We start from the raw sequence: 10,075 nt of genomic DNA on the forward strand, positions 1-10,075 counted from the left end.
TAATGTAAAAAAACAAAACAAGACAGAACACCTCCCTCCCGCCAAAAAAGGAAAACAAACCAAAACAATCAAAACACTGTACTTAACAGAAAAAAAAAAATCAAAAACACAATAGAAGAGAGTATCATGAATTAGTCTGCCTTATAATTGTAACAGTTATTTATTGTTTTGTGGCCTACTACAGTACAATACAGTACAGTGCGATACAACAGAAATAGAAGAGATTTATTAATTTTACTACTACTATTATTCATATTGAAAAAAAAGGGTATTGTTGCTTTGGAACTCCTTATCATGTTTTGTGTTTGTGTGTGTGGGTTGTTGTTGTTTTTTCCAGCAGTCCTGATATGGCCCAGTTTGGTCAGCTGGACAATAAACAACAATGTCAAATGTCGAATCATTAATGTCATATAACATCACTGATTATTCTCATACCTATGGTCAAAGCACATGTTGAACAATGTCACCATTTATTTTATCAGCAGTACGCAGTGGCGCTTCATCATAGTTCCTGTCTGTCTGTCTGTTTTGCAGACCCTATGTGGTTGGCCAGACTCTAAGCAATGTTGAATGTCATCATAATTATTGTCTGTCGGTGGATTTTTGTTGATGCAGAGAGAATTTTTCATGCTTTGAATGATGACTTCCTTTTTATGAAAAAAGAAAGAAAGAAAAAAGGTTGTTAATAGCTGGCATTAACAGAGAACTGTCATCACGCACGTTTCTTCTTTCCTTTGCCTTTGTCATGTAGAAACGGTGCTGAGAGCTCAAGAAGACAAGGTGCTGGTTTTGAGCTCTTTCTTTTCTTTTCTTTTCTTTTTTTTTTTTCCATCATCACAAAAAAAAGTGTTCCTTCTTATTGATTGTTATAGACCGATCTCCATACATGTGCATTTCATTTTGTGATTTCTTCTTGATTGTTTGCGTGTGTTCTGAAGCCAGGGAACTCTGTGAGCAATCATCCCCTTCCTCCCCTCTTCCCCTATGCCCCACACCCTCCACCCCAACCCCGCCCTTCCTCCCCCTCCACAAAAAAAAAGAAAAAAAAAAAGAATTCTTGAGAAGTTCTACAATTTATGTCTACAATTTATGCCTCCAAACCTAAAGTGTTCTGCTTCTGTCTGCAGTTTGTTGAATGAAACTGTTGTCATCATGTGTTCTTTTTTTCTTTTTTTTTTCTTTTTTTGGCACACCATGACCCTTTGTGTTTTTAATTAAACATTGTCCGTGATTAATTAATCAGGCACTTTTCATTATTAGATAAAAAAAAAAAAAAAAAAAAAAAATTAGAAAATCATCATCAGGTGTGAGCAGAAATTGTGTTCACATTCAGAATATTCATGCGGGTCATAGTTTACTTTCAGTCAAAGGACAACTGCTAACTGAAGTGTTCCTTAACCCTCTCTCCCCCTCCCCACCTTTTCTTTTTCCTCCTCCTTTCTTTCTATTTTCAAGCCATCATTGTTCAGACTTTTGTATCTGTTCAGAACTGTTCTTTCTTCTCAGGAGTCTATTGACTCTGCTCCTATCTGTCTCACTGTTACTTCTTGATTAGTTTCAGTCATTTGCCTTCTACTTACCTTTCATTTTCGGATATTTTAACATATTTGCTTGTTTCTTTTTTTTTTTTTTTAAGTATTTCGTTCCTTTTTTTATATTTGTAAAAAAAAAAAAGAAAAAAAAAGAAAAAAAGTTATTAACATTGGGTGGGTTCTCAAGGCCTGACTAGTGCATTGGGATCATACCTAGGTCAGGCATGCGTTTAAAACATTTTTGTAAACAGATGTGATGTCACACACAAACACACACACACACACACACACACACAGGTAACACACAGGTAACACACATGCACAGGTATATATGGATCAGTCTGCACGTGGTGACACTTTGAAATGGAAACTGTGACCTTGGTACCTTCAGAGTCCCTTCTCTGAATTCGTTATCTTGCCACCTGCTTCGCTTTCTGTCTTACGTGATTCTCTCCGCCTGTCATCAAAAATAGTGCTTGCCCATTATTTCTTCAATCATCAGCCCTAGGGTTGTGCATTTTTGACACGCTGTTGTTGTTGTTTTTTTGTTTTGTTTTTTTATTACTTGGGGTGAGAAAAGGATGGGATGGTTAACATCAAAGGGAAAGACCAACTTTGTGAGTTTGGTGGGCCCAAGGAAGGTAGTTTTTTTGTGGTTTTTTACATTAACTTTTATGAATCTTTTTTTTTTCTGTTTTCTTCTCATCTTAGGTTGTGTGTCGGATATTTTCCATCATTGAGGCCTCTGTAGGGGACTGTTTAATCATCACTGTGCACTTGAGCTTTAGACATTTGTATTTTTTCTGTAATAAACTGTGTGAAGGAAATTTTGCAAAATAAAATTATTGGTAATGTTGCAAAGAAATCTTGCTAAACCAAGCTGGGTATTGGTGATATTACCCAGAAATTATGTTAAATTAAAATGGTTACAAGCAATATTGATTGAGTAATATTACTGGATAGCATGATGCATTGCCTCATGCAGATTTTTGTAAATATGAATGAAAGTGTGATATTTTGATTATATGGCATATATTTTTCATATTTAGGTTTTCCATTGAATGCTTTGATGTGAACAAATTTGGGATCAAGAGGAATTGTGCAAATCAACTCTGGTCTAGAAGAATCTCTTTCTCATTTTGTGTCTTTCTTTTTATGACTGCTGCAGTTTGAATATGATTATAATATCTGGTATAGAGTTAATCTTCATAGGCATTGACACTTGGGATGTTCTTCTCCTTGTTTGATTATCTTTCAGTTGATTGATTTGACAGCTGAGTATGAGTACTATGATTGAAATTTTATTTTTTCCTTTTTTCACAATTTTTTTTTTCACTCTTTTTATCTTCTTGTTATCAAGGCAGACACGACTTTAGTGTTCACCTTTCAGTTTGTGACTTTGCTGATTGTGTTGTGGTTGGGCAGTCCTGATAAGGCTTTATGCGTTCAGCTGGTCCATAAGCAACATTATATGTAAAAAAAAATAAAATGTGTTAAAGGTAGCACAGTTCCTTGTCCTAAATATGTGTTTATTGGCTGATGACTGAGAGAGAGTGTGTGTGAGAAAGTGTCAAAATCTAGTACTGGTCTTTTAGGGCTGTTTTTGTTTCTTTTTGTATTCTTTCTTTCCATGTCTGTATCAGTTTTTGAGTGATGTCTGTCCGTCTCCATTTATTTTTCATTCACTCAATGGATTGATGTGAGTGGTATCATAGGTCCTGAAATTGGAATATGTGTCAAATACTTAAGGAAAAAATAATTTCTGTTCACACTCAGGATTGCCGTGAGTATTTTCACCAGTCTTCAGTTCTCAGATGCAGTAAACTGAACAGTGGGGTACTGGGGGAAAGCAGTGCATGTAAAGACCTCGTCCTTCCAATAATTACTGCATGTGACATTGTGCACTCTGATAAATGAAGTGAATACATATGTAACCGACCAGGCGTGTTACATTGGTAAATCATTGAATGCGTAAATAAATGGATCCACAAATGAGTGGTGAATTTTAAACTGGCAAATGAATGAACACAGATATGTATATATGCACTTGATGCATGATATGTTTGAAAACAAGTGAATACTTCAGTATTTAAAGGGCATCAGATTGGTAAATAAGTGAGTACATTTATGATTGAGGAAGCATCTCCAGATTATTTACATTTGTATTAATCCACAATGCCATCACTATCAGTGCCTTTAAGAATTGTATACATTGTGTTACAATTAAGTGGTTTATTCAAAAACCAAAAGAAAACTTTCACATGTGCAAGTGCACATACACAGACGGACACAACACACACACACACACACACACACAGAATGTACATCATTCTGTAAGCAACCACCAGCTGTGAGCTTTTACGTCTGTATATCGAACATGACCTGTCAAATCACGCATGTATATTTATTGTTACAATGCGTAAAGGAAATTTACAAGTTTTGTTGAAATGACTCCTCCTTCCCTCTTCTGCCCAGTCACACACTTTAAATGTTTTTCAACCAGTAGGAAAAAAAAAACCGGCTTATTTTCCCTTCAGCCAACTCAGTAGGTTCAAAGTTGAATGAAACTTGATACAGTAAGGGGTATCCTAGTGTTATGGTTAGCAGATATCTGTTGTGTATAGCTGGTCCTGTTTTGATTTTGTGCATTGCCAGTCTGGCGGCTAACTAATGGCTTGATTGGGTGCTTGGGAATAGTGGTGTTTTGAATTTTTTTGTTGATGTACTCAGCTTATGTTTGGTTGTCAGCTTGTGACGTGTTGCATCATGTGGTGTTTCAGGTCTTGTGTCACAAGAAATGTTCACATGTGAAATTCAGACTGCCTTTGTGTTCTCTTTCTTTCTCATTGCTTTGTATCGAAAACATAAGTATTTGTTCTCCATTACAGAATCTGTTTCTTGCTTGTGAAAAAAAAGAGATGAGCTGTATTTGTTGGATGCATTTTAACTGGTTTTGGTATGTATATAGATTGAAACAAACTTGTATGAGGTTACACACACACACACACACACACATATATATATATATATATTACTAACATTCCTTCAACCTGTTCACTGCATTCAGGGCTCTAAAATTGGAAAAGAAAATGAGAAAAAATTATTTGTGCTTGTATCAGAATGGATATATACACTTTCCAGTTCGTCAGTGCAATGCTCATTCTAGCATGAGAAGACTTCTTTTTCTTTCATACTTTAAAATTCTTTTTATTCTACATTGCTTTTTCTGACAATTTTGTTGATGGAGAAAAATTAAAATCATTTTAAACATCAGAACTACAGCATTTTTGAGTCTTTAACTATGGTTGTGAATGCTTCCTGTCATTGTAATTGATGTTATTTGTATTGCACCTATCTTCAGAGACCAAACCCTAAGCACTTTACAAACACAGAATAATTTGAACAGGCTGTGTTCTTGGGTAGAGCTGATTGACAGCTGTCTTTAGATGCTCATCATCCATTTCTTGTGTCATTCAGCCAGGCTTTCAGTCATGCTTTACACATGCGCATATCATGTATATTAAAAAAAAAAAAAAAAGAAAAAAAAAGAAAGGAAAACAGCCCCAAACTTCCTGTTCAGTTACAATAAACAACATACCAAAGGGAAGTCCATTGTAAAGAAGAATGAACCTTTTCAACTGTTTTTAATCTCTTTGGTTTTATTTGAATTTAAGCGAGTTTACTGAGTGCTGGGATAATGTTAATTGATGTGCATTTCTGGCTCAGTACTATTTTGCCAGTAAGGCTTCTCAGTCTTGGTGCTTCTAAGACTTTATTCCAAATCATGGGTTTTTTCTGTTTTGTTTTCGGTTTTACATTTTCTTTTCTTCCTCTTTTTGTGTTTTTCATTAAAAAAAAGTTTCTCACTGGTTTTTGGCATCAAATCTTTTCTAAAGAGGACACTACCTGTGGGTTGGTAACTCTTGGAATCAGGAGCTGAAACTGTGTTGTTGTTTTTTTCTATTATTGTTATTTTTCAGTGGTTTTGTTTATTTGTGTGTGTGTGTGTGTGTGCAGATGTTTCCAGCAGACTCAAGATTGACTGTTGTTTTTGGTTTTTCCTCCCCGACCCCTCTGTTCCCATCCTCCCCACTATCCATCTTCTCTGTAACTTGTGGAAGTGCCTCACACCCTCTTACCCCTATTATCTGGATGGTTTATATCACCTGTGAAACTTGTGATTGACCGTATCCATCCAGATGATTTTCTTTGACATGTTGTATACCTGTTTCAGTGTTCATATTCATCAGATACCATGTCCACAACTGCCCATTTGGAAGTATAAATATTTTTTTTTACTTATACAGTGTTTGTTTCTGTACCAGCTGAACTTTTGGGTGTTTTATTTATATGTTTATTTCATATGAAGTAGACCTTCTCAATAAATGTACCTATATTAGAATTACAGCTGAAATTTTCCCTAGTGGAGAAAAAGAAAGAAAAAGATTTGTTATTCTGTCACCATATTGCAGCGTTGTATACAGTAATGATTTGATTGATATGGATACTTCCGTAGTGCCAGTCCTGTGTTACAGACCAAGCTCTGAACGCTTTTCAGTCATTTGCACAACAGGCTGCTTGTCAAGTTAGAAATGACTCAGAGCTGCCTTTTGGCACTCATTATTTGTTCCCTGCGCCATTCAGTCGGGCATCAGTCAAGTATGTGCACGTGCACACACACACACACACGCATATTAGAATGGATTTTTCTACAAAATTTTGCCGCTGCTGGCACGTGTTTTTCTAGTTCTCTCGTCATGTTCTTTCACCTATGTTGTGGAACTGCTGTCTCTCACAGTGTTTTTGATTGGAATCGGTTCTCCCATCAGGGAGAGAGAAACCATTGCTTCGTATTTAATTACTGGACGGAGATCAGGTATCACGAGGATCCTTTCTTTCCAGTTTGAGCCTATATGCATTTTAACTGCATTGTTTTGTTGGTTTTTGTCTACAAAGGAGACAAAACACAAAATTCACTTGAAATAAAACATCTGCCAGTTTTATTTCACACTCTGGCCTTTAATGCTTTAACTTAGACATTGGTACACAGATAGTTGTAGACAGATGTACAAGAGTGCATGTATATATGTATACCATTGCACTTGGGTTGCATGTCCACTACTTGTCTTCAGGTGGTCGGTCCTATAGTTGATAGGAGGGAGGAAGGTAGCAGAACAGTTAACACACTTATCTGCCATTCCAGTGTTGTGGGGGTCTGGGTTCGATTCCCACTCTCACCCATTCTCCCAAGTTTGACTGGAAAATCAAACTGAGCATCTAGTCATCGGATGAGACCACCAAGCGAGGTCCTGTGTGCAGCACGCACTTGAATGCACAGTAAAAGAACCCATGGCAACCCAGGTGTTGTTTTCTGGCAAAATTCTGTTGAAGAAATCCACTTGGATAGGTACACAAATATATCTGCATGCACTCAAGGCCTGACTAGCACATTGGGTTGTGCTGTTGTCAGGCATGTGCTTAGCAGATCTGGTGTGGCATACAATTACGGATTTGTCTGAACACAATCACACCTCCTTGAGAAATTGAAACTACCGTTGATCGGGTTTTTTGTATATGTTTTTTTGTTGTGTTTTTTTTCATACAGAGGTACTTTAGTCAGATGTATGAATGTTCTATTTTATTGTTTGGAATATTTTTGTCTGCTTATCAGGTGTCGCTTGTTTAAGTGACAGTATTCCGTTTCGTATGCTGGATGTATCAAGTTTATAGGACACAGCATTCATTTTGCCTGAAACAGGCTTCAGTGTCAGCCAGTTTATATCGTTCTACAGGTTAACGGACTAGAAAAAATTAACAACAAAAAAAAAAAAATGTTTTTCAATGGATGTTCAGGAAGTTGATTTATTGGTTTTGATTCTGTTTCATGTGTTCAGTTTTGGAGATGCTGATCAGATTTATTTAGTATGATATAGTGATGATGTGGTGTGTGATCAAAGTTCAGTCATGATCAATAAGAACAGTGTATACAATAAAGTCTGGCTTTTTTTTCTATTCTTTTTTGCCTGTTCCTTGAAAAGAATTGAATATTTTATTGTCAGAAGTCACTGGTTGGAATTTCTGCTCAATGCTGGGATTGTGTCCGTGTATAGTTTTGTTTGTTGCATTTTAATCAGTAGACTGCTGTTGTCTGTCTTTCTTTGAAACTGCAAAGACAAAAATGTTACGATTCGGTGATCTGGTCGGTGCTTGTTTCAGGCATGTATTAAGTTGCTAGTGGAGGATGAAGTTACTGGTGATGAACCTCACTGGATCATTTACACACTAGTTTCTTTGGTACTGCTTTTGTCGTTGTTGTTAAAATGGTGGATATTGCAGAATGTATGTTTTTATGTACGTAGCCTTAAGTGTTACTGATCTTCTTGCTAAAACAAAACAAAACGGAAATGATATATATATATATATATATATATATACACACACAAACATTTTTTATTGTTGTTGTGTTGTGCAGCCTTAAGTGCATTAATTAAGAGAAGTATAGATAAACTATATAGAGGGAGTGTACCCTGTACTGATTTTTTTTTATGACCTTATCAGTATCTTCAATCCAGCCATGTATTCACTCAAACCTTTCATTCCATTGGAAATGTCCTTTAAAAAAAAGAAAAAAAAGTGCATTTCATGTGTTACTAAGTGGTTTCTTTCAAAGCTGTGCCATTTATAGCTAAAAAGAAGAGAAAAAAGCTGCTGCTCTGTTGTTTGTGATTATGTGGCTGAACTGAGAAGCTAAATGCTGATCAGAAACATTTGATTCTGCTGTCCTTTCTGAACTGACTGTTTCTCTCCATCTGTCCAGTTAGATAACCCTGTATTTGTGTTTTTAAAATCGTATTTTTTTCCCCAGTCAGCTTGATACAGTCAAAAGTTTAATGAATATCTATCATAATTTATATCAGGTTAAAGGAGCCTAAGGTTACAAACTGAAGTGTGAATACTTATAAACCCGTGTGTAAGACTGTCTAGTCTATGAATTTGAGTGTGTGTGTGTTTTTTTTAATTTAAAATTTTTTTTTTCCTGTATTTAATACAGTGTGCTGGTGAATGGCTTCTGTTTTCCATGGCGATTTGGTTTGAATGTTGCTCGATGTGTGTGTTCTGTTTCTCATATACATGATGGTAATGGAGACGTGGTTGCAAAAAAAAAAAAAAAAAAAGAAAAAAAAAAAGATCAAATTCATTTCCTTGTATGTTTGCTGGGCAGGTCTGTGTTTGCTACACTTCTCATTTCATGCTAGTTGTACCAAAGTGATGTCCCCCCCCCACCTTTGTTTTATTTATATATTTATCCCTGATGCAAACAACTTCCTACTGCTTCTAAATCATAGACGCCCTCCCCCCCCCCTCCTCCTGAAACTTAGTCATATGCTTTGACAACTTACTGGAGAATCGTGCTAGTTTTCATTTTACTTTTTTTTTTTTTTTTTTTTTTAAAAGAACTGTATCAGTAAAAAGAATGATTTAATGTCATGTAATCTGTTGAAACTTATTAGAAAAAAAAGAAAAAAAAAAAAAAAAAAGCCACCTAAATATGTGTGTGTGCAAAGTGTGTGTTTTGATGTAGCTTTTGAAGTGTTGTCTCAGTTGTGCTTCCACTGCCCAGTGTTCTGTTTGCTAATTGAAATCCTCTTTTGATTGGTGAGATCCTGGCTCCTTCATGTTCCTCTCACTCCCACCCTCCCATTTCTCTGATCACCCTCCTCCTCCTCTTCCCCCACCTCCTCCTTCACCACCCCAACCTCCTCCCATCCCCATTTCCATATCTCCAACCTTCCAGCAGCTTTCAGTTAATTGTGCGAGTTTCTTGGTACATGCTGTAAACCATATCAAAATATTTGTACATCTACTGTTCGTTTTCTTTTTTTTCTTTTTTTTAACCATGCTCACCTTCTTTGGATCACACAAATATACACTTTTCTGTCTGTGCATTTATGCATGTCTGTCTCTTTCACTGCTACACACACACTCTCTGTCTCTCTCACACACACATGCATAAGTATTTATGCGCACACATGTACATACACGCATGCACACACACACTCCATTTGTATGGGCCAAAGGCCTAACAAATTAAACCATTTTGACTGAGGCACACACGCTCATGCAGGTGCATACTCAAGAACACAACACACAGACCAGGGATTCTTCTTTCAATGTATGTGTGTTTTGGCTTCCTTTGTATCCTACTCCTCTTTAATTGTTTTTCTTTTTAAAGAGCCTATGATGATTATATACATGAAAATGATTGGTACAGGACTTTGGTATAATTATTTTGATGCATATTTTTTAAAACTGTTTCTATGAGCCTGAGAATCACTAAGTGCATTTTGCTGTAGAATGAAATTTTGATTTGTGCCTTTTCACGCTTTTGTTTTCTTTTTCTTTTTTCTGTTTGCTCGATTTCTGACTGATGATGTGCAGATTTGTGATTGATTCTGGTATTATGTGTGTGTAGCTCTATTAAACAAAAAACCATTTATCATTAGGTGTGTGGGTCTCTGTCTTACAAATCAGTGGGGAGGAAA

Source organism: Babylonia areolata, chromosome 12, assembly GCF_041734735.1.
Source record: "Babylonia areolata isolate BAREFJ2019XMU chromosome 12, ASM4173473v1, whole genome shotgun sequence".
NCBI classification, from domain to species: Eukaryota; Metazoa; Mollusca; class Gastropoda; order Neogastropoda; family Buccinidae; genus Babylonia; species Babylonia areolata.